General features: G+C 35.9%; 2 pseudogenes; both read left to right on the top strand.

Moving 5' to 3' along the window:
- Positions 1-15,270: 15,270 nt before the first annotated feature.
- Positions 15,271-22,718, top strand: LOC105481771 (methylcytosine dioxygenase TET1 pseudogene; annotated as a pseudogene).
- Positions 22,719-22,739: 21 nt separating this feature from the next.
- Positions 22,740-24,895, top strand: LOC112422942 (methylcytosine dioxygenase TET1 pseudogene; annotated as a pseudogene).
- The last annotated feature ends 1,874 nt before the right edge of the window (positions 24,896-26,769 follow it).

A 26,769-nucleotide genomic window follows, 5' to 3' on the forward strand; every position in this document is an offset into this window, starting at 1 on the left:
GGTAAAATTTTAAAAATATGTTTTACTCTTTTGAGAAAACTGTGTTTCCTCACTCACACCGGCATTAAGGAAAACATAAGATTCATTAATTTTTTTTTTTCCACAATGGCAGGATCTCGGTTCACTGCAACGTCCACCTCAAGGGTTTAAGTGATTCTCCTGCCTCAGCCTCCCGAGTAGCTGGGATTACAGATGCCTGACACCATGCTCGGCTAATTTTTGTGTTTTTAGTGGAGATGGGCTTTCACCAGGTTGGCCAGGCTGGTCTCGAATTCCTGACCTCAGGCGACCCACCTGCCTCAGGCTCCCAAAGTGCTGAGATTAATTTTATTTAAAGTTTTCTACAACTTCCCAGGTGACAACAAAACAAGAACTTTAAAGAGGAGAGTGAGCATTTAATTTTCTTTTTTTTTAAATCTAAGAAACACAGAAAATAAACACAAATGAAAATACTACATGTTACAAATAATGTGGATAAAACAAATACAACCATATTTCATAGTTTCTTATTATATATTCTCATCTGGGGTATGTGTACCGCACAGCTGACATTTGTCCTTCTGTGATGCAAGGAGCAGCCACAACACCATTTTATCCTGTTCAGGAAAGATGACATTCTTGCAAACATCTTGTCAGATGCTCCTGGAATATCTCTCATGCTCATAAAAGTTATTTCACGGCACCTGCATGTTGAGACCTTTACCAAACCCCTAATTAAAAGGATCACTCGCTATGGTTAGGTGACAGCCCCTACTATAATACCTATGAATTTATAAATTCTTTTCTCAAATTTATGGGAGTTTCTAGAAGTGAAAAACTTTTGCGTATCCTCTCATTCTCAGGATTAAACCAAGAGCATTGGTAAAGGTAATTACATAATTACAATGAACACCACTAAAGACTTTTTTTCTCTTAATTGGTTTAAAAAGCAATATTTAGCAATGAAAATAATGTATTATTAATAAATGTTACAAAACATAGAACTCTTAAATACATTATGCTCAGCAAAAGAAACCAGTCACAAAAGACCGTATTAATCAGTCCATTGATATGAAATGTCTAGCATAGGGAAATTTATAGACAGAGAATACAGATTTGTGTTTGCTTAAGACTGCAGTGGGGAGACAGACGATACAGAAGTGATGGCTAAAAGGAATAGGACAGGGAGATTTTTTTGAGGTGAAAGAATGTTCTAGAAGTGACTGTGGTGATGGTTGCATACGTCAGTATACTAAAACAATTTTAATGTATACTTTAAATGAGTGAATTTTACAGTATGTGAATTAAATCTCAATAAAGCTATTAAAACAATTCATGGATGAATATACTGATTGGCCACCAAAGGATATAGACCTTGAATTTTTGTTTCATATATTTTAAGAGTCAACAAAAGCATAACCTGTTTTTTATGTCTGTGAAAACAAAATGCTACACATAGTGGAAAAGTCTTTTTATGTTTTCATTTATTTTATTATATGAAATCTTGATAAGACTGCTAGTTATAGCATGATTTTTTAAATATTTTTAAGGTTTCTGTGATGAAAGAATGTGATTGTGCAATTTCCTTTTGTTTTTATTATCTTACCCTCAGAAGCCATTTTACATTTCCTCTGATAAAATATTTTAGGGAATAGATGAGGAAATCTGTATCTTTATTTGAATTTTTCAATGGAGGAAAAAATCAAAAATTAAAAACTATTTAAAATGGAAAATATTAATTTATTATTAGATTTAAAATGTATAAATGCAATATACAGAAAATTAAGGATTTATTTGATAACTAGTAAACATTAGCAATGTAGAATCGTTAAGAAAAACATCCCAATTGCACTCAAATTTGTGCAAGATTTCCTTTCCATTTACAGATTGTAGATTTTATTATGTTTCTTTCTTTATAGAAAGATTCACTGGAAACAACTTTTAAGAAGATGCTTAGTATACAAGAAGATTTTTAGGGGCTGCTATCTGGAACAAAAGTCATTAAAGAATAAAAAAAAAGCAAGATTGGGCAGAGGAAGAAGTTAAGCTGAAGTAGAGTGGACGCGGAGTGTCAGCCCATCCCTTGGGTAGCACTGAAGCTGACCCTCAAAGCTGTCTCACATTGAAGCAATGGGTCTAGGACTTTTGCTCCCTCAACACCCACTCAGTGGTCCCAGGGAGTGAAACGTTTCCTTGAATGAGGCAGCTCCCTTTTGTCAAGGGAAACCCAGGGAGGGCACTGTGCTTTGAACCCTCAGAGTGGCCCTCCCAGAAATTGAGAAAAACAGGTGCCTCCACCCTCTCAGCAACCGAGAAGCAGGTGCCTTCACCCCCAAGGGTGCATTGGGGGCTGCATTCAGTACAATTTTTAAAAATAAAATGGATAAACTGAGGGAAAATATTTGCTACATATATACTTAATATAACTAACTACACAAAGACACGGTGGAAGAAATATGAAACAATATAAAGTGTAAAAACAAAATTTTAAATATAAAATTTTATTAAATATAATAAAATATATCTTTTATTTTCATGTATCTTACATAACCGTTGAAAAATTAATTCATAGGCAAGGTTAGCACACATGTTGTACGTTCAGTAATTGTGATAAAATTAAACACTATCTCTAGAAATAAGCATGCAGAATATTTTGTTTTCTCCACATTAGATTGCCATAGATTTCTTTTGACTTTTGACCAAAATTTGAAAAACAAATCACTTTTCATGACTTAAAGTGATGCAACTTTCTTTAATTCTATGTATCTTTAATGAATGTATAAGGTCTGTATTATTCAGTAAAATTCTGTGCTATATTTATTTCCCTGTCACTGTATATTTTGTTAGCTGTGTCTTCTCAACTCTGCTCTAAGACTCTTGAGGGTAAGATCATATCATCTCTCTTTATAACTTAGAATAACAAGAATGGCACTCTGGTTCTAGATGCTAAATACATGCTGGGTGCTCAATTATCCCATCATGTTTTTGAAACCAGAGATGTTCTCTTATTCCCCTCGTAGGGCTTGTGACAGGGGTGTGGCTCGCTCCTTCAGTGCCTTGCTGCCCAAACCCCTTGGGGGAGCATGCAGAAGGGCAGGCCATGGGGAGTACTTTTTGTGCTCTGACTCCACCGCCTTGACTAGGGTTGAGTTTTTACAGCTTCTGAAGCCCCAGTGGGTGTGTGCTATGGTGAGCTCTTTCGAATTTGCCTTCTCCAGGCAGCAGGCAGCTTGTGTTAAGCAGCTCAATTAGACCCTCTGCCTTACACACAAGACAGGGGGCTTTCTGTGTCCTGGGTTCTCACCCTAGTGTACCAGAAAAATCGGATCACATTTGGACTTGGAGAATGAATGTAAGGTTGTATTGAGTGGTGGAAGTAGCTCAGTGAGATGGATGGGGAGCCAGAAAGAGGATGGAAGGGGATGGTGGTCCTCCCCCAGAGTTGGACCGCCCAGCCTCCGGACTCTCCTCCCATGGCCCCTGCTGAATTCCACGTCCTTCGGCCGTCCATGGGCTGCTGGTGTCTGCTGGTGTCTGTCCATGTGTTCTTCTGCTCTTCTGCTTCTCTCAATGTTCAGCTGTTTGTTTCTGTGCCCACTAGGGGATCTTGGGTTTTTATGGACACGGAATGGGGGTGTATGGCATGCCAAAAGGCAACTTTTGGGGCATGAAAACAGAAATGCCTCTCTTCATTTAGGTTTGTGTGTCCCTCTACAGGGACCCCGCCCTTCTCTATCCAGCACTTCCCTGTATCCCTCCTCCATCATTTTTAGAAACTTGTTTTTGAGAAACTTAAAAAATATGGTAGAGCAAGAGGGTTTAACAAAAAATAAAATCACTTTTATCCTCATATCAGAATTGATAACTGTCACTATTTTCTAATTTTTAAGAAAATTATGACCTCTTTTTTTTGTTAAATTGCCTATACGTACCTAAAGCAGCCATTCAAAATCTTTCAGTAAAATAATTGGAGTGCATTTCATGAATTATTATTAATTTGTTTATCTTCCTTATTATCACATTTCTTTGTGGAATTGAGGGTTTGGGTTTGCCCACACATTTTAATTAAGCCAAGCATTCATATTCATTTATATTTTTCTTATCTCCACCTTTCTTTGTGCATTCTCCTTAAATTTGTGATGTAATGAGTACCTTCACTAAATCTTGTGTAGCCCTCATCTAGAAACAGTTCTAGATTTATCAGTATAGTAATGATGAGAAAATAATAAATAAATAAAATAAAGTGCAGTCCTGACAGCTGACATCTTGTATCTATTCTAGTTCCCATCAGTGAGGCTGTTAAGTTGCCGTGCTGAAAAAAAATGTTGACAGAATACCAACCGACATGGTCTATCTGTGATCATGATGGAACAAGACAACAACACGAATATTCTGTAATCAAGAACCATGAAAACAAATATGTAATGCAACCAAATAAGTGATCAAGCATCCCTCTCACCCAACTACCCTGAATGATTACTGCATCTTCACCAGTTTGCTGACAGCATTGACTCCAAACAGACTCCCATTTCTGTGCACTCTCTTCCAATTCACTTAATGCTCCTCTCATCTTCTAACAAGTACTTCCTGACATCTCCTTCTGAGACACACCATGGTTCCAATGGTTTGCAATTCCTTGTATCACATCAAGTACTCAGCATCGCTTCTTTTGAATACAAGTGTGTCCCAAGTAATCTGACTTTTTGTTTTGTTTTGTTTTGCATCAACAGGACTAAGGAATATCTTGGCTCTATTCTTGGTCTTAAGGTTCTGTCTGTGGTGTTCTTCTCTGTGCCCAAATATTTAGCTCCAAGAGGAATTTATCTCCAGTATTTTTTTCATCATCTTTTTGTAAATTGAAGAACCATATTCCTGGTCTCTGACTTCCCACAAAAAAAGTTGGATCCCATCTTAAAAGAAATATTTTAAACACATTTATTATACTACTTTGGATAAAAAAAACTTAGCAAGCCTACCTCTTTAGTCTGTTCACCACTCTGGTGTATATTTTTATGGCCTGCAGATATGTGTGTCTTATCTGTAACTCTCATTAAAACTTTCTGGTTTCCTCTTTATCTATTAGTGTTATGTGTTTTGGGCAGGGAAACATTTAAACATAAGCACACTGAGCCATCTTGACCAGTGAAAAAGCTTGTCTTTAGTGTCTTATTTCCTTCGATGTTTTTTATGGTTTTATTTTTAAATTTATTTATATATATTTTTTTGAGACAGAGTCTTGCTCTGTCGCCCAGGCTGGAGTGCAGTGGTGTGATCTTGGCTCATTGCAACCTCTGCCTCCTGGGTTCTAGTGATTCTCCTGCCTCAGCCTCCCAAGTAGCTGGGACTACAGGCGCCCACCACCATGTGTGGCTAATTTTTGTATTTTTAGTAGATACGAGGTTTTGCCATGTTGGCCAGGCTGGTCTCGAACTCCTGACCTCAGGTGAACCACCCACCTCAGCCTCCCAAAATGCTGGAATTACAGGTGTGAGCCACAGTGCCCAGACCCCTCGATGTTTCTAAACAAAATAAATATAACATTGTTCATAAAATCAGCATCTCTTTTGACAAACAGCACAAACCTATGCCTTTATTCTATCTCCAAAGAAATTTTTCTCTTGAGTATATTATTCTTGTCTATATTTTTCTTCTTTTCCACACTACATATACAATTATGTACAATATATTATTATTTGTGTTTTAAAATTACATAAATGGCTTCATTGTCTTTGTATCATTCTGCAACATTATTTTTTCATTTGATATGATTTCAAATCTATCTACGCGTCCACATTTTTAAGTGTTTTCTTTTAACTGCTGCATGGTACCCTTCTTCTTTAAGGACATCGCCAGAAAATAAATGCAATATTATCATTCATTATCTATCTATCTATCTATCTATCTATCTATCTATCTATCTATCTGTCTATCTATGCAGTAAAAAACCATATCCATTTGGAAATATTCAAAACATCCCTTTAGAGCATGGTTGTTCTACAGATTTATTATAAATACAGATTTTTCATAAATTTCCCACAATTATAAGGTGTCTAAAATGTCCTTATGGAGTCTATATTCTATTTTGCATACCCTATAAAGCCAGTTTTCAAAATTTTGCAAAGCTGGGTTACTTAAATCTTTTCTTTCCTATCTTGCTGATTTTAATCATTTTTCTTCATCAGAGATGGAAATGGGTAAATAAGTTGACATATCTAATAATCTAGGAACTGAACATCTAACAAAATTCTAAATTTTACAGAAAATGTCTGTCTTTCTAAAATACAGTTCTTTCAGCTTGACTCTTAGATCTGAAATTTATATTCAACTTCTATAGATCTACCGTTCACCTTGTGATCTAGCAATTTTATAATGTGATGGTTCTTTCCTGAGAAAACAGGAATAATAAAGTATAGTTAGTTTAGAAGTTCACAAAAAGGAGCGGAAGGACATAAAAAAACTATACACGTGTTACGCTCAAGCAAGAAAGACACAAGGGGCAAGTTTCAGAAAACACAGAGTTTGAGTGATATCTTGGATTTAGAATTGTATTTCTGAATATCAACATACAGATTAAAGAAGCTGACTACTTAATATTTAGTAGTCTCTTTTTTTTTTCTTGAGTTTCTCTTTAATACACTAATTGTTGGTTTTGACATGTAAAAATGTTGCCTAAAATGATCATTCTTATTTAAAATGAAAATTTTGTCATTTGTAAAAAATGGAGCCAGATGCCGTGGCTCATGTCTGCAATCCCAGTACTTTGGGAGACTGAGGCAGGCAGATCACTTGAGGCCAGGAGTTTGAGACCATCCTGGCCAACATGTTGAAACCCCATCTCTACTAAAAACACAAAAATTAGCTGGGTGTGGTGGCATGGACCTGTAATCCCAGATACTTGGGAGGCTGAGGCAGGAGAACCGCTTGAACTAGGGAGGCAGAGGTTGCAGTGAGCTGAGATTGCGCCATTGCGCTCCAGCCTGGGTGGCAGGGTGAGACTCCATTTCAAAAAATAATGAAGTAAAATAAAAAATTGCACAAATTTATAATTTATATATGAATAAAGTAATTCCAGAAGGAAACTACAGATTTAACATAGACATCTCCTAATGAAAAGAGAGGCCATCATAGTGAACAGTCATTTGCAGTGTCTTGGTTTTTTTCAACTAAACAGAGGCTAGAAAGTAGCCATATGGACAACAACCTGACAATCATTGACTTAAAAATATGGAATAAACACAGGACCAGAAACGAGGCCCCTGGAAGTTTTGTAGGAGACTCAAGGCAAAGTTTGACAATTCCTGTCTTCTCATATAGCTCACCAGTCTAACGATATTCCAACAGCTAGTTTTCAGTGCCAACTTTCACTTTTAACCAATTTATTGTATTGGCTAACTCAGTAATTAATTATAAAGAACATCAACCTGAATTTTAAAAAACTCAACCTGAGAGTCTCTGATTTTAAATTACAGTATATAGTTGTTTATTTCTATTAATTTGATAACTGATGAATGTAGATTTATTTTTATCTTTTTGGTTATATGTTTTCTTTACTTTTGTTCTTTTCAGATTTTGATAGATTTATCTAGTGTTTTTTATTTCTATTATTTCACAACGTTTTGGAAAAGTATCCATTCTAATTTTACTTTTTTAATGATTGTCGTGTTATTATTAACATATGTCTTAACTTTAGATTTCCTAACAACTTTAACTTCCTACTGAATCACAATTCCCCAACTTCTGTTTGAGCTTTAGTATTTTATTTACATAATATTTTAAAATAATATTTTATTATAATCTCATAATTATTACCTAGATTTATGTAACTGTTGAAATAATTTCTGTGCCTGTTCTTGAGTTTTGCGCCTTTCTTTCCCAATCTTAGTCCCTCTGTTGTTTTTATTGGTTTATGTACTTTAATAACAGTGGATCTATAAACAGTAAACTTTTTTTTGCAATTTAAGACTAAAATGTTTTTATTGCAGTCTCACTTATGAAGAAAAATATAGCTTATCATAGAATTACTGGTTTGACTTTTTAGTATATTAAAGATATTACTTCTGTATATTTTGCTCAGATAAGAAAACTAAGTTAATCTCATTGCCCTTCTGTTGTGGCTGATCTCACTCTTCACTCTAATGTCTTTTCTCTTTGCTCTCTCTGTTTCCTGGACTCAGTGTGTACAAGCTTAAAAATGCATCTTTCTCAGCATACATCCAGTTTTCAGATATGAGGATTTATATCTTTCTCTGACTTCAGATTGTTTTCTGACACTTAACCTGCTCAGTGAGTCACTGTTCACTGTTTCGTGATCTCCCCTGATGCTGCTTTGCTTTGTAAGCTCCTGATCTCTTATATCTTGCAACTAGTTCATTCTTTTGATCCCTTTACCTTACTGGATTCATTTTGAAACATTTCTTCAATTATATTGTCTACTTGGCGAATTCTAACTTCAATTGTGGGCAGTTTTAAGAGTTCTTATAATTTTTTCCAATGACTATAGTTTTATTTTTTTAAATGGCCATGTTTTCTATATGCCTGTACTTATTTCATCTGTATTATCTTTCTTCCCTGCTTAAACTATGGATATTTAAAAGATACCTTTACATAATTTTTCTGGGATGCGCTACTAATCTAATTTAATCAAGCATAAATTTGTTCTTTTGTTGAAACTGTTACTAATCATATCAACCTTAACTCAAGCATGGCACTGGGCTTCCTGCATCTTAAAATATTTTGTGAACTCATTTTGATTTTTTTTTTTCCTCCCGAACAGATCAGCTCTAAGGATTGTATAAGCTCTCCGTTTTGTATCTATGACTTCACTCCTTTGGGTCTCTCCAGCTGCACCCAGATGTAATACTGCTTATAAGGTGAAAATCACAGTTTCTTGTCAGGCAGATGTTCTGTGTCTACCCCCACTTCTACTTCTTTCACTAATGAGTAAACTCTGAAATCTTTCCAGATGTAAGCTTGGAACAGAAACAGTGGGAGTAGCTACTTGGTCCTAACCCATAGTTTCAGAAACCAATACCCACCCAGCTAAATGTACAGATCCTGGTTTTATTTACAGGATACGTTGAGCTTTCAATCCAAAGCAGGCATTAAAGCATTGATTCTTACTTTCCATAGGTTCTTACTTTTTATTCAGCCCTCTATAGACCCTCAACTTAAGGTTATTGATGTCCTCTTTATGAAGTACATCATGATTGCTTCTGCTTAGTAGTATCACTATTAAGTCTGTAAATTCCTAACACATACCCTTTATGTTTATCTATATTTGGGTCAAAGAAAGGATGTTTTCATTGCACCAAATATCATAATGGTAATTTTTCATTTACCTAAGTGTTTCTTTGTCTGTAAAACTCAATTCTTATACAAAAGATCAAGTCACTATCCTACAATTCTTATTATCTCTAAATTTAGAACAGGATTTATACCTGATGTAAATGACGAGTTGATGGGTGCTGACGAGTTGATGGGTGCAGCACACCAACATGGCACAAGTATACATATGTAACAAACCTGCACGTTATGCACATGTACCCTACAACTTAAAGTATAATAATAATAATAATAAATAGTAGAAGAGTATTACAGATGAACTACTAGGTATATTTCTTATAAATTATGGTGCTAAAGAAAATTCTGATAAATATGTGAATAAGCAAGAAGAGAGGGGTGAGGAGCAATAAGAAGAAAAGAAGAAAAAGAGAAGAAAATGTTCCTTTTAAAAAATGCAAAAGGAGATCTTTTTTTCCTTCTAACACAAACCTACATATTTTCCTCTAAGGTGAAAATGATGTCACTTTTGTCCATACGTTAACAGTACGAAGAGTCTGACACATCAAAACCTGTGTATTTCATTGTTTTGCTTATCATTAAATTGCTGGAGGAATTTGTGGCACTGTAGCTAAATATTCAAAAACTGTTCAGGGTTCCAGTCAATAAAAAACATTTATATAACATAACGGTCTCTTGCCCATATTTCTTCAAGTTATATATGTCTAGAAACCATGAGAAAATCTAGTGTTCTTTCTTCTAGAGATTATTACGAATATTTATTTCCATGTCAATACGTGTCAATTGGTGTAGCTGTGAATAATGCTATTTACAAAGATTTGGACCTTGCTTTCAGACTAAGTGAAGACAATTACTTATTATGGAGCACACAGTTAATACCCCAGTTATAGGATACCAGTAAAAATATGTGTGCACCTATCCCTCCTTATGTTCCTAATGACACAGTTTCAGGTTATAATGAGAAACTCTGATTGTAAGCAGCTCTTTGAATTAGCTATCCGAGATCATTTATCTTTCTATTCCTCACAGTCTTAAGGACAATGACTTTCGCAATGTAAATACGATAAGTATTCGATATTTATCTTTCTCATAGCATTTACTCTCATTCCATCTCTCTTTTCAATCCAATGATAATGAATTTCAACCCAATTTGGAATTGCAACAAACAAGAAAATCAGATCCAGTTGTCATCATCATGCCCACGGTAAAATGCTCACTACGTTGTCAGTTTAAATTAGTTCTTTTATCTCAGATCCCAATAGTACTACCTTTAAGCTCTTTTCATCCTGCATTTTTATCATTATCCAGTTCTGAGTAAACTTCATGAAATCTACTGGGACAACATTTGAGAAACCATCGTTCCAAAAAGTAGGTTGGTGCTCTTTTGTCTATGAGATGTTCTTATCATTTTTATACAGAGTTTAATTAATGGAATCAAATTATAAGTGCACATAAAAATCTGTGTTGGTCATAAAGATAATAGTAAAGATTGCCTATGACATTTTTTTCTATAGAAAACAATTCTGCTTAAGATAATTCTTCCTTGTACTGTCTTAAAAGTTTAGTTACTGACAAAGCAAAATGAACCTAATTATAAAATTATCTCACAGTTCCTTGTTCCTTATGCCAGCATTAGAGTAAAACTTGAGCTTAATGTGATTCAGAAAGTATCAGATGGCCTAAATATTATTCATCAACTTATTTTTTTTTAGTAAATTTACTGTGTACACAAGCAAGAAGTGGAAAAACATCAGGTTACTGTACTCTGTTCTGCAAATAATTTTTTGTCAAAATACAGATTATCAGCAAATGCAAATAGGATGATATGCAAAAACTAATACATGATTATTAATAAATTAGTAAATAATAAATGCAATGTATATTGACTACATAGTGCTGTGATGTAAATATCCGTACCCCACAAATTCATATGTTAAAATTGTAACTCCACGGGTGATGGCATGGGGGGGTTGGGGGTGGAGCCTTTGGCAGATGATTGGTTCACAAAAGCAGAGACCTCACAAAGGGATTAGTGCCTTTAGAAAAGAGAGCAAGTTAGTCCCTTTCACTTCTAGCACAGCTAGAAGGCAGCACTTACAAATCAGAGAATGGGCTCTCACCAGACACTGAATTTGCCAGTACCTTGATCTTAGACTTTCCAACCTCCTGAACTGTGAGAAATAATCTTTGTGTTTATAAGCCACCCCGTGCATAATATTTTGATATAGCAGCCCAAAAGGACTAAGACACACGTTTCTAATGTTCAGTATTTTTCAATGATAAGTCTCACTCCCTTATATGAAAGTACAAAATAATTCAGAAATCTCCTAGTGCTACCAAACTGTGGTGGTGGTGTTTTTCAGTTTAATCTGCATGGGTTAATTTTTCCATTCAGTGTAGGAACTTATTGACTCAGCCAGGAATCTAAAAATTGTGTTTGTTAGCAAAAAAATGAAAGCAATTGGCAGACATTCATAATCCAGTTATTGTTTGACTTAAACACTCTAGCTGCCAACTGCGAGAGAAAGTGGAAAAAAAGGAACAGGAATGGGTTTAAATTGTATTTGTTGATTTGGTAGAAAGACACAAAATAGTCTCCCTACATTAATTGCTTTTCATGTTTTCTTGCATTATACATTTTTTTAGTCTTGAGGATTTTGAAATGATGGCTTGGTACAAAGTCACAATTTAAATAATGTAGCCATTTGCTGTTTTCATTTAAGAGAAACAAATTCCCTACGGATATAGAAGGGAAACAGAAGTGCTTGCAGCGTCTCATTTATTTACCAGTGAGAGGAAGCAAGTGGGTGACTCTACCGGAAAATCCAGAGATATTTGGGATCTAGTGGAGAGAGAGGACGATCAAATAATCTGAGAGTTAAAACATCTTCTAATAAACATTCTTTTGCTATAAAACTCTGGAACGGAGGCAACAGGTATGCATTTCCAAGAAGTCTAAACTTATGACTACACTTTAATTTTGGAATTGTACACAGAACAGAATACAGAAAGTCCAATCATCTCATACTGTCAATGCTATTTCTTCCTATTCTTGAAGGGCAGTGATTGGACCTCCCACTGATTCTATGTGGTAACCGTAAGCAAGATCCTTAAAAAGTGATTTTATTTTGTAATTTTTGGGGGGAAGAAAACTATAGGATATATTGATCCAATGTGAGTAAAACCAACCTTTCTTTTGCAAAAGATCCAATTGATCCCAGTGTATTAAAAAAAAAAAAGAAAAAAACAACTTAAAAACCGTCTTAATGTCTCATTCTAATGTGGCCTCATTATACAAAATCTGTTCTAAGAGTCAGATTTTTAATGGTTTTTTTAGACCTTTAATGTAACCCCAGGATCAGAGTCTGAAAATATCTGTGTTTTTATTATCAGTACATTTCCTAATGTGTTTTGTGTAGCACTTGATTAAGAATCAAAGTGCTTGTAAAAATGGGAATATCATCTCCTACCAGTTGAATCAGAGCTGAGCTGATAAGTGTAAAATTTGGTTTTAAAATCAAAGGGTCAGGGCCCAGTGGCTCACACCTGTAATCCTCAGGCTTTGAGAGTCCGAGGTGGGAAGATCGCTTGAGGTCAGGAGCTCAGCACCAGGCTGGGCATTATAGTGAGACCCTGTCTCTACAAAAAAAATAAAATTAGTCAGGAGTGGTGGTGTGCCCTTGTAGTCCCAGCTACTCAGGAGGCTGACACGGGATGATTGCTTGAGCATGGGAATTTGAGGCTGTGGTGAGGTATGATTGCACTCTATACTACAACAACAGAACATGACACTGTCTCTAAAAATAAATCAATAAAATCAAAGGGACTAGAAATTTGATTTTGAAAATCCACCCAAGCGAATTTTATGCCTACTAAAGTTTAAAAACTGATTTTTATAAACTTAATGAGATATGTACTTTCTTTACCTGTCTACTCATCAGATATCTATGATCAACCAAATATGTTACCAAACTCAAAGATAAACTTCAAAATAACGATGAAATTGTTTAAGAATTTGTACTGGCTCCGAGGTCACATGGGCTCAGCTCTCATTTTCAAGTCCTCCCTGTAACTCCAGGCAAGTTACTTTACCTCTTTAAGTATCAGTATAATGTGGCTGTAAAAATTTCATAGAGAACCTGTACAGAGCACTTGGCACTAGTCAAAGTCAAATCAGACAATAAAAAGACTAATAACATTTATTGAATACTTAATATATGCCAGGCTCTCTCCTAAGTGTTTTATACATCTTAACTCATTTAAACCTTACAGCAAAATGGTAATATGGGTGAAGTTGTACCTACATTTTACGGATGAGCAAACAAGGGCAATATGAGATAATTTCTTCATCCAAAATTACAGTTTGGAAGTGGAAGGGCCTAAAATTAAAGTTTCAGCACAAGCAATTTACTTAAGAAATGTAGGTAATCTTAGAGGTAGAGTAAGAAAGTGACAGAGAAAATCAAATTCACTTAGTAAAGCATTCACCATAAGATGCCTAACTTTGTGGGCCACTGAAATTTAATATCATGGGGAAAATCTGAGAATTGTGAATGCCACACCTAGGAATTATCATAGGGGGAGAAAAGGATGTTGAATTAATTTTAGAGCAATGACCAAGTCAATAGTTGAGGCAATCTTTTGTGAATTTTAATTCCTGGGCCAATCACATGTGGGGAGTATTAAAATACAAGAAGAAGAGTGGGCAAAAAGAGCCATCAGGTATACACATGCAGATCCTGCCAGCTGGATGCAAACCAAAGCAGACAGCAAGTTCCCAGGGATGTGAGTTGGGCATAAAGTGCCTCTGCTGCAGAGGCCCAGCTGGAATTGTCTTTAACTTCAAAGCATAAACTCATATCTATTATGGTTGATTGCTTTTCTAGATTTATCACTGCACAAACATAGCTCTAAGAGTTTCAAGATATTTCTTAACTGCTTTGCTATTGTCAGCCATTTTTTGTAGTCAACAGGGCAAAGTTGCTTATTGATTTATTTATTTTTGGTCCTAAATGAATCAAAATGCCTAATAAATGGGTTCTCATCTCAAGAAGAAGACCTTTTTATAAAAAACATAAGACAAGTTTTCAGATTGGCATGAAGACGTAATTGAGCTGTTAAAGAATTTTATATAGAATTAGAAAACTACACATTCTTTCTATCCTTTTATACTCTTTAGTTGTAGTTTTAAATCAGAATTTAATGCATTCAACCTACATATATATTGAATGCATTCTAAGCCATAATGTGTTCTAGGCATTAGGTTTAAACCAAAAGCTATGTGATAAGACTCATATTGCATAGTGAGAAATAGAAATAAGAACATTCACAAACAAAGATGATTTCATAGAAGGTTAAGTGAGATGACAAATATAAATAAGGACTAAGTAAAAGGAGAATCATTGTATACGAATGGCTAATTTAGCTTTGCTGATTAAGAAAAGCCTCCAGAACTATTAACTGAAGAGAAGAACAACGATATAGGTAAGCCTTGCAAACCTCGAGGGAAATCTGGAGCTCGAGAGGATGATCAAGATAGAATTATAAAGCAATGGAAATCTAAATTTAAGTCAGGAAAGAAAGGAATTTTTAAAAAGCTTCAATTTATTGAGAAATTATTATGTGTCTGAAAACTGACATTTTGCTTGTTAATTTTCTAGCAATTTTGCGTATTATATGTGCTTTCTAAATTGGAAAAATGAGTGATAAATTAAAATTGGATTAAGATCACGCACAAACGCTGCTGGGTAAAATCCGAGTCCAGATCTAACTTGAATTTACTTTACTTTTTCAGTGGTCTTTAACAATGAATGAACAGAGGATTCATTTGGAGATACATTAGCTTAACTCTGGAAGATTCGGAATTAATTGCTGTGGGTCTGTTTTAGGCATTTAGAATTACTGCAGGAAGCATTATCTCCCAGTAATTTTAATTTGCAGCTGGGCAGTAGCCCATTGTCCTGCATCTTATTTTGAACAAAATAAAAGAGAATGGAGATTCGTATTCTGGTAGGCATGTTGTGTATGTCATCTCATTTAATTCTCAAGTTAATTCTGCAAAGCATTACTAAAGTCACTTTAAAAAGAACATACAAAGTCAGGCTTAGAAAATTTAAGCGTACAGCTTACTTAATAAAAGTCATATTTACGAAACTATTGATATTAATCTAATATAGTGAATACATTAGTGACTGTGCACTAATAGAACTGTATAGGAACAGCAGCATGCCAGATTTGCCTTTTGCTCTAGGTAGAAGGAAATGTAGTTTGCCAACTTCCAATCTAGGTGAATAAAAGTGGATTTCATGCCCCACTAAAGGTTTGAAAGGGGGAGATTAACTATCAATACCTTGAATTTAGGTTGAAACATTTAAAAGTACAGTATAAGAGAAAAGAAGGAGATAGTATGACTCTCACAGATCTGAAAACCAGCTAAAAATTATTTCAGTTCTAAATAATCTTGCTAAATTGTCAGTGATATTGCTAAAGTCCAAAACCCCAGTTTTCTAGATGACATAACTATAAATATTCTTGGTAGGAAGGTTTAAATATCCAAAGTTTTAAATTACATACGTATCATATATACATATGTATGTGATGTCTGACAAGAAATGAAAAATAACCAGGTACATTGAAGACAAATTTTGATAATCAAAAACAGGATAGTGAATTTATAGAATTGAGTTGCTGGAAGCAGACTGTTAATTACACTTAATATGTTCAAGAAAGAAAAGGCAGGTTTGATAATTTTAGGAGATAACCAGAAAATTTAAAGACAAAAAGAATTTTTCATAATTGAAAACTAGTAAAATTCAATGGCTTTGTTTAACAGCAGATTAGATCTAGCTGTATAAAGAAAAAATGAAATAGAGTATAGCTCGGGAGAAAATATCGCCCAAAGATCAAAAAGATCAAGAACATGGAAAAGAACGTTAGAAACATAGAGACTAATGTGAGAAAATGTAATTAGAGTCCCAAAAGAGGAACACAGAGAGAATGGAGTACAATATATTAAGATATATTTGACAAAATAAGGGCTAAGAATTGAACAAAATTGAAAAAATACACAAAGTTTGAATTTCAGAATCTTGGCAAACATTCAGCAAAACTACAAAGTAAAAGCACACTTAGGCACATCATAGGCAAAATACCAAGCCAAATACAAAAGGACATCTTAAAAGTAGTCAAAGATGGTGGGGGTGGGATGGGAATGGCATATTCCTCTCAAAAGGTAACATATGAGACAGGCAGCTGGTATGTCCAAACAAACACTGAATTCCAGAAGGCAAATGAATAGTATTTTCAACATGCTGAAGTTAAAAAAAAACAGACGACAACAACAACAACAACAACAACAACAACAACAACAAAAACCCTGCCAGTTTTAAAGTCTATATACAGGAAAATAACCTTTCACAAAAATGATGTAAAGTTATTTTTTAGCAAACAAAAATTAGCAAAAATTTATTACCCCAGAGCTACACCTAACCATCCCGCCAAATATAAAATAAATTTCTGAATGGTGTTTTTCAGGAAAAAGGCAAAGAATCTCATTATGAAAATTCGCAAATGCAGAAATAATATAAATAGCACTTACCTAAGACATTAGAATATACTTTTTCCCCAAATATTCATGGAACATTTATAGCAACTGACCAAATGTTGAATTTTAAAATAGATCTCACCAAATTTCCAAAAAGTTAAATGGTACATTATTTTCTTTTATGTGAAATTAAATTTGAGTTAAATATAGAAAGATAATTAGAAATTATCCAAGTCTGGAAATTAAGAAATGTACTTCTAATTGAAATAATAATGAAAATACTGAATATTTAAATTTACAATATACAGCTAAACTGTGCTTAGAAGGAAAGCATAACTTTCTCTGATTTTAGCTTGTAAGTTCAAGAGTACATGTGCAGGTTTGTTCTATAAGTAAATTCGTGTCACGGAGGTTTATTGTACAGATTGTGTTATCATCTGATTATTAAGCCTAGTACTTACCAGTTATTTTTCCCAATCGTCTCCCTCTTTCTACTCCCCACTTTCAGGTAGGTCCCAGTGTCTGTTGTTGCCCTCTATGTGACTATGTGTTCTCATCATTCAGCTCCCACTTGTAAGTGAGAACATGCAGTATTTGGTTTCCTGTTCCTGCGTTAGTTTGCTAAGGTTAATGGCTTCTAGCTCCATCCATATTCCTGCAAGGGACATGATCTCATTCTTTTTTATGGCTGCATAATATTCTGTGATGTATAATCACCACATTTTCTTTATTTAATCCATCATTGATGGGCATTTGAGTTGATTCCATGTCTTTGCCATTGTGGATAGTGCTGCAGCAAGTGTACACATGTGTGCGTCTTTTGATAGGATGATTTATATTATTTTGGGTATATACCCAGAAATGGGATTGCTGGGTTGAATGGTAGATCTGTTTTTAGCTCCTTAAGGAATCACCACACTGCTTTCCACAAGGGTTGAACTAATTTACACTCCTACCAACAGCACAAAAATGTTCCTTTTTCTCCACAATCTCGCCAGCATCTGCTATTTTTTGACTTTTTAATAATAGCTGTTCTGATTAGTGTGAGATAGTATCTCACCATGGTTTAGATTGAAAACCTAATTTTCAAGACAAATTTAGAAAGTAAAAGAGACATCAAATTAATTATCTACATATTCACTATAGAAATTTAGAATTTAGGAAAAGAGAATGTTGTACAAAATATAGAATACTATTTTTTAAAAAGTGGAAAAAATATGAAATAGAAAACAGTAAAAATTAGCAAAGCCAACAGTTGATTGTATGAAGAAATTAACACAGTATATGAACCCTGGACAATGTCAAGCACATAAGGAAGAGAGAAGGCACTAAAATGCAGTATCAGTACAAAAAGAGCATCCTTGCAACATTCATAGACGAAAATGTGGCATCAGTAAAAAGATGATAAGGATATTAGTTTTAAAATCATCCTAGTAAGTTAAAAAGTCTACGTGTTTTATGTATATAATTGCCAAAGGTGAACTAGGAAGAAACAGAGAATTGAAAAATTTTATAATCATTACATAAATAAATCATATTTAAAATTTCCAGCAAAGAAAACTTCAGGCTCATATCCAAACTCATTGATAAATTCTATCAAATATTAAAGGAAGAAATCGGATCTATCTTAGCAAAAATCTTTTAAATAATAGTAAAGTGGAAACATTTCACAACATAGTTTGCAAGGGCAGCATAATATCTGACCAGGACATTATACAAAATCAAAATCAAAGATCAATGTTTCTCATGAACATAGGTACAAAAATTTAATCAAAATATTACCACTACAAATTTAGTGTTATATAAAAAAGGAATGGGTTTCACAAATAATTTTCATTGATCCCACAATTACAAGGTTATTTTAGCATTTTAAAATATATCAACATATTAAACAATATCAAAACTACAAAAAAGTGACCCAGCTTCCGGGAAAGGCAGAGGATGGCAGTGGGAGCAGGGTCAGGATAGGCACATTGGAGATTATTTTCTATAAAAACTTTTGAGCTAGGAGATTTCATGAGTTTTGGGGTGGCTGAACTCTTGGAGCTGCTGGGAAGGTAGTGTGCCCAGACAGGGCATGGGAACTCTGTGATACCTCCCTCCACAACCATGCCCTTAGCGTGTTCTCTTTGGGTGATCATCTGTGTCCCTCATAATGCACTGGTGAGCACCAAAACCTTGTGTGAATGAGCTCAAGAACACTGCATCCAGATTATCCTCAAAAGTTAGACTTTCTAAAGGACAAAGGACTATTTCCTGTGCCTTTTATTTATTTATTTTTTTACTCTGTAGCTGTGTCTGGATCCTGCCACACGAGGCTTCCGGGTTAGTCAGGAAGAAAGATGCAAACAAAAAGAAAAACAGAAAACTACTGAAGGCATCCAAGACAGCCAATGAAAATGTGGCATCAGTCAAGGCTTTAAGTCCTGGAAAATTAAAGCAGTTAATTCAAGAAAGAGATGCTAAGAAAAAGAACAGAACCTAAACCATCCATGCCAGTCAGAAGCTTTCTGACAAGAGCTGGAACAGCATATGTGAATTGGGATAGGACTGAGGTTTCTTTTCAGAACCCAGGGTTCTTAACCTGCAGTGGGCTCACAATGACTCTAAGAAGAACCTTTCTTAGCAGGTGACTCTCCCAACCCCCACTGGGCATAGCCAATTTCAAGAAAGTTCCACCTTCTAAGGGTGTAGAAAAGCTATATGATTGTGATTATAAGATACTCACTGACTTGGGAGTAAAAAGCTCAGAAAATGATTCGGTCCCAATGCAGGACCCTCACATCCTTCCTGATACAGAGGCTCTATCTGGGGTACAAAATCCCTCTTTCATTAAAGATAAGAGCCAAGAGAAAACTCAGTCCTGGTATAAAAGGGTTGAAGATCCAAAATCAATATCCCTACCCTCCGTGGCCCTTCAGCTGAGATCCTTTCTGGTCCGTTGGAAAGGACATCCTGTGGTAAAGGACCATTCTCTGAAGAAACATTGAATGATACTAGCGGTTCCCCAAGACTGTTTGCTCAGGGCACTGTGTGTGCTCCTTTGCCACAAAGAACAAGTGCAAAAGTTATCTCTCAAGGAAACCTCAGAATTCAAATAGAAGAGTTGGGTTAATGAGTAGAATCCCTTAAGTTATCTGATTCTTACATGGATCCCATGAAAAGTGAATATGATTGCTATCCCACCTCCAGTTTTAATAAGATTATCTCTGAATTGAACCTTAGAAACTGGTTGGCTTTTGGTAGGTCTATATCCTCTACATGTCTAATAAAATTCCTTTTGGCAGGCTAAGAACAAGCAATCCTTGGTGCTAAACCAGATCATCAAGATGCCCTCAAAGCTACTACAAATCAACAGGAAGTTGCTAATACCACCTCTGTCCTAGGACAGAGATCTTCAGTGCTATCCCACATCAATGGGAACTTCATGGTAATGCCTTGGGTAAGACCCCAGATCCACCAAAGATTCCTGGTGCTTTTCCAGTCCAAGAAGAGCTCTTTCGTGCTATCTTAGACCAAAAAGAAACCCTTGGTATGAGTGGGAGCATTGTCCCACACTTGCCTCTCTTCCTTCCTGTTCCTCCAAATCTAATTGCTACCTGTAATGCTCCTCCCAGATGGCCTGAGCCCTACGGCACTGTCTCATATGGGCTTGCAGTCCAGAGTGCTATATAGATTTTACCTCTGGACTCAGGACGCACTCCTCAATCATCATCAACCCCAGAGAAAAAAATCATTACCTCCAGCAATGGCTATAAGCAATGTAGAAAATGAAAAGCAAGTTCATATAAGCTTTCTGCCAGATAACACTCGGGGTTTCATAATAGCCCCTGAGAAAAGACTCTTCCATGCTTCACTGGGTATTGCCCAACTCTCCCAGGCTGGTCCCAGCGATTCAGAAAGAGGGAGTTCCCAGGTCAGCGTAACCAGCATGGTTCATGTTGTCAACACCACAGTGGTGACTATGCCAGTTCGACTGGTAAGTATCTCTGCTTCTTACACCACTTTATTACCCACTTTGAAAAAAAAAAAAAAAGGAAATGAAAGCAATATGAGGTCTGCGAATCCTACCAGCAGAAGTCCAACTTTGGTAAATGCACTAATTGCAAGAACAGAAAGAACAGCCATCAGATCTGTAAAAAGAGGAAATGTTAAGAGCTGGAAAAGATACTGTCTGCCATTGTGCCTTTGGAGGTTGTAAAGGAAATCAAGAGGCCCCAGAGGGAAAAGAAGCCCAAAGTTTTAAAGGCAGATTTTGACAACAAACCAGTAAATGTCCCCAAGTCAGAATCCATGGACTACAGTAGATGGGGAAGAACAAGGATTGGAATTGAATCCACATCCCCTTGAAATGATAATTAAAATTGAAGACAGCGTGATAGCCATTGAGGTGGAGATGTCCAACAAGAAATTACCTTTAACTGATCATGTCAAAGGAGATTTCAGTGCTAATGTCCCAGAAGCTGAAAAATCGAAAAACTCTGAAGTTGACAAGAGACAAACCTCCCAAACTGTAAGACTGTAAGAAATGGCACTAAACATGTACACTATTTATCAACTGAAACAAGTGTGTCATTTAAAAACTCTGATATTGAAGAATTTGTCAAGATATTTGAAAACAATCTTATAAATTCCTGAAAGAACCCACAGACCATAATGATGCCATGAGCTCCGTTGCTACTAATGCAAATTGTTATCATCTCAAAGGGAGAAGTAATGTTTTAGTCTTTCAGCAGTCTGGCTTTAATTGCAATTCCATTCCACATCCTTCACACTCCAACATAAACTGGCCTGGTAGTACACACAATGAAGTTGATAAATCACAAACTCTTGAGGTTATACCAAGTAAAGAACTAAAAGATGGATCTCAACCAAGTCTCTTACCCTTTATGAAAGATAAGAGATTAACACTGGAGCAAGTGGTAGGCATAGAGGTCTTGACTCAGCTCTCAGAAGCCCTATCAGGTAATTCCTCCCCATCAAAGTCAGAGAATGATGAAGAATCAGAGCAGAGAACATCCAGTTATCTCTTTTTATACCAGAATTAAATTCACCCCAAGAGTGATGCCAATAAAAGTATTGCTCAAAGTATAATTACTGTTGACAGTTGTTGCAAGAATTTGCATCAGTTGTCACCAAGAAATAATAAGTCAGGGTATCGTAACCAGTTACTGGACAACAGCAAACATTTGGTTTAGATGACCTATCATGTCAGGATGTAGCCCATACTCCAATTGAAGAAGATGTTGCAACACAGTTGACACAACTTACTTCAATAATTAAATTCAATATAAAATTTATAAATTATATAAAACCAGAGGACAAAAAAGTTGAAAGTACACTGACAAGCCTTGTTGCATATAACGTGCAGCAAAAATATAGTCAGGGGAAGGGCATGATACAACAGAAACCACCTTCAAGTATACAAAATAATCATAGTTCATCATTAACAAAGCAAAAAAACACAACCCAGAAAAAGACAAAATCCACCTCATCAGGAGATTGATGGAAAAAGAAGCCCACTGTTGCTGTTAAAGAGCAACTCATGCATCCAAGACTGATAACGTTACCTTGTATCTCTTATGAGACACCTTTACCGAAGTCAGTACCAACTCTTAAGAATGTAAATATTACATGTTCTGGTGGAATTACGACGGTTTCTACCAAAAGTGAAGAGGAAGTATGTTCATCCAGTGTTGAAACATCAGAGTTTTCCACAGCAGAGCATGCACAGAGAAATTTTAGTGATTATGCCATGAACTTCTTTACTATCTATCTCTACAAAAAACCTGATGTCTATAACTAAAGATTCTGAACTGCCCACCTGCAACTGTCTTGATCGAGTTACATGAAAAGCCAAAGGCTCATATTATATACACCTGGGGAAGGACCAGGTGTTGCTGCTGTCAGGGAAATCATGATGAATAGGTATGGTCAAAAAGGAAACATAATAAGGATAGAAACAGTAGTGTATACTGGTAATGAAGGGAAAATCTGTAATAGGTGTCCAATCATTAAGTGGGTTTTAAGAAGAAGCAATGATACAGAAAAGGCCCTCTGGTCTAGCAGTGTATAGACCACCACGGTCCAACTGCTGTGATAGTGATGCTCATCATGGTGTGAGATGGCATTCGTTTCCCCGTGGCTGACTAGCTGTACACAGAGCCCACCAAGAATCTAAGGTCATACAATATTCATCCTACCAACCGAAGATGCACCCTCCGTTAAAATTGTACCTGTACATGTCAAGGAATTGATCCAGAGATGTGTGGAGCTTCATGCTTCATTCTCCTTTGGCTGTTCATGGAGCATGTACTTTAATGGGGGTAAGTTTGGGAGAGGTCCAAGCTCCAGAAAATTTAGAATTGGTTCAAGCTCTCTCAGATACCTACTATGAAAGAATTACTAAAGGACATAATCCAGAAAGACAATGCATAAAACTAGAACAAATTTGTGTGGAACACGAGGCCATGGAAAAAAACTTGAAGATAACTTACAGAGTTTGGCTACACAATTAGCTCCAATTTATAAGCAAGATGCTCCATTAGCTTACCAAAATCAGGTGGAACATGAAAATGTTGCACAAGAATGTTAGCTTGGCAGCAAGGATAGTTGTTCCTTCTCTGGCATCATTGATTGCCTGGACTTCTCTGCCCAGCCCCACAGAGACATTCACAACATGAATAATGGAAGCACTGTGGTTTGTACTTTCATTCAAGAAGATAACTGCTCTTTGGGTGTTATTCCTCAAGATAAACAGCTCCATGTGCTACTTCTGTATAAACTTTCAGATGAGTTTGGCTTAAGGGAGGGAATGGAAGCCAAAATCAAATCTGGGGCCATCGAGGTCCTGGCACCTTGATGCAAAAAATAAAAAGAAAAAAAGAATATGTTTCACTCAGCCTGTTCCCAAGTTCTGGGAAGAAGGGAAGAAGAGGGTTGTGATGATGATGGAGGTTCTCGCACATAAGATAAGGGCAGTGGAGCCAAAAATCATTCCCCAAATCAAGTGGAAGAATAACTCTGCAACAATAAACATCAGTAAGGCTTCACTGCTGCCAGTTTTCTCAATTAAAACAGACACTGTGCAACCTAAAATAAAAAGTAAAGTTGAAGCCTATTTTATCCTAAAAGATTTGCGAGGCCACAACACTAAAACCTTTTCTCTGATGCCATCCATTCATCACCCAGTGAAAAAGGCCACTGCATCTCCAGGCTTCTGCTGGTCCCCGAAGACTGCGTCAGCCATTCAGCTCTATTGAAGAAGGATGCAACAGTCCCCTACAGGTTTTCAGAAAAAAGTAGCATTCCCCACTGCTCACTGCACGATGCCTTCTGGAAGGCTCAGTGATGCCAATGCAGCTGCGGCGGAATGCTCTAGAATTGCACAGCCTGGTGAAGTGGCTTCTCTCCCCACTCTGTCTCCTCCTGTGACAGAGCCCTTGGTTTCTTCTGAGCCTCCCACTGGTCTAACTGAGCCACTAACTTCTCATCAGCCAAGCGAGCAGCACCCCTTCCTCACCTCTTCTCAAGACCTCGCCTCTTTGATGGAAGAAGATGAGAAGCATTCTGAAGCAGATGAGCCTCTATCAGACGAGTTGCTGTCTGACGACCCCCTGTCACCTGCTGAAGAGAAACTGTCCCACCTAGGTGAGTGTTGGTCAGAGAGTGAGCACATCTTTTTGGCTGCAAATATTGGTTGGGTGGTCACGGCACAGCTCAGTTTTGATTCAGTGTGCCCTGTGAGAGCTTCATACAGCTCCTGTGAGCACCTAAACCCTAGTCAATCAACTAACCTCTTCCTTGTCTTTCACCAGCACAAAAACCTGAATAAGCCCCAACATGGTCCTGAACTAAACAAGATTAAATTTCAGACTGAAGAAGCTAAGAATAAGAAAATGAAGGTCTCAAAGCAAAAAGACCAGGAAGCTGTTGAAGGTCCTGAACTGTCCTCTAAGGAAATTATTTGAACCAAGTTTCTTCTCATAAAGCATTAACATTAACCCATGACAATGTTGTCACCACGATTCCTTATGCTCTCACATACATACACCCTATAATCATTGGGTCTGAAGGCATTTCTCCCCCTCTTAATGCCCTTGCTGGTGCAGTGTACTTTTTCAAGGTGCTATTAAAAGAAAATCATGTATAGCTTACTATATCTTCTTCTCACACATTTTAAGTCTGAGATTAAAAAAAATGAGGTGAGTAATTCTTAACTGAGATTATATTTTGACAATTGGTAGAAGCTGCACATTTTAAGCAAAAATAAAAGTTGTATTGTTTTAAATACAAAAAAAGGAAAATTATGCTCAATTCAACAGATCTAGAAAAAGTAGTTCAAAAATTCAATTTGCTTATGATTTTAAAATAGGTATTCTTAGTAGACTAGCACTAACATTGAACCTCCTTAATCTGGATAGACACATTTGTAAAACTATATGTACATGATAATCATGACACATTAACTGTACTATTAAGCTAATATAAGATTTTAAATGTCTACATTGTCATTTCTCTTTCCTCAGAATATTTCAACACCTAGCCAACTGTGAAAAAAAGAATTAAGATTAGCCAAAAAAAAAAGCAAGAAAAACAAACAAAAGACAACAATGTACCTTACCTTTCATTCAATTGCAAACAATTTGGAGCTGTTTATATTTCACATTTTTCCAGTACAGTAGTCATTACTAGTATAATTTTTAGCTAACTCTTTGGTCAAATTTTGTAGAAACACTCTGATGAATAGTAAACATTCTAAGAAAACTGAAGAGCCCTTTCAGCTGAAAACATTCAGCTTTGAAGGGTTAGACAAAGCTTTCAGAAAGGTTTGCTATAGCTCTTATCTGTATTTGCTTCTACAATAAATGAATCTCAGTCATTGTATAGTTTTCTTGATTTGCTGTCATTATGAAGGGTTTATATAAGGCAAGTATTTGCTCGAGGAATATTATTACTTCAGTTTATAGATAATTGATTCCTAACAACTCTGGTTCATTGAATCAAATCTTCTGTCACAGAGGTTCAAGTTTAGCAGCTTTCAAACATGGTCATTTCTGCTTCCTTGTCTTGAATGAGGGTTTGAAAGTAGTGTTTTAGTCCTCTTTGCTTTGTATTCTTTCCCTTTTTTTTCATTAATCAACTTTTTTTCCTTTTATTTTTAGTTGACACATGATTATTTTTAGTTGACACAGTGATTCCTTTTATTTTTAGTTGTACATGATAATTGTACATATTTATGGGATACAAAGCCTAATGATTAAATCAGGGTAGTTAGCCTGTCCATCTCCTGGAATATTTATCATTTCTTTGTGTGGGCAGTTTTTGCAGGTGGCTGCTTGTTTCAAAACCATTAACCCTTACCTGACTTTATTTTATTATTATGCTATATTTCAAAACCAAATCTAGATTTTGGTCCATTTTTTTATTAGTCTTTCAGCTGCAATACACAAAATTACAAAGGAAAATGCCATTAGATTTAAAAGATGTTCAAAATTATGTGCCTAGTTCCTGGTACAGTACACCTTGTGATGCTTAATGAGCAGGCAAATTAGGCATCAATCAATCAGTTAAGTAATTTTGAAACCAGTCCTCTATAATACACAAAAGCAATCATCTATTGATATTTCTATATCGGTTTTGGTGGCAATTGGTAAAAACAGAAGCATCGGTAACTAGAAAGCATCTATTTTCCTAATTTTTTTTTTCTTAGTTACTCATCTGTTTTGATTATTTTTCCACATTTTGCTTTACCCATCTCCACTGCAATGTTCTTTTCTATTCCTTCCATTCAGCAGGTAGTGGAAACAGAAAGAAATGAAGCTTAGAGTTGGTAATTTGAGACTCTACAGCATCACCCATTAGCCACAATTCATTGAATAAATTGCACACTTTCATAGACTACTTAAGTAAATAAATAAAAGTTTCTTTGGCTTACTTGTAGTGTC

This window comes from Macaca nemestrina, chromosome 16 (assembly GCF_043159975.1).
Source record: "Macaca nemestrina isolate mMacNem1 chromosome 16, mMacNem.hap1, whole genome shotgun sequence".
In the NCBI taxonomy this organism is placed as follows: domain Eukaryota; kingdom Metazoa; phylum Chordata; class Mammalia; order Primates; family Cercopithecidae; genus Macaca; species Macaca nemestrina.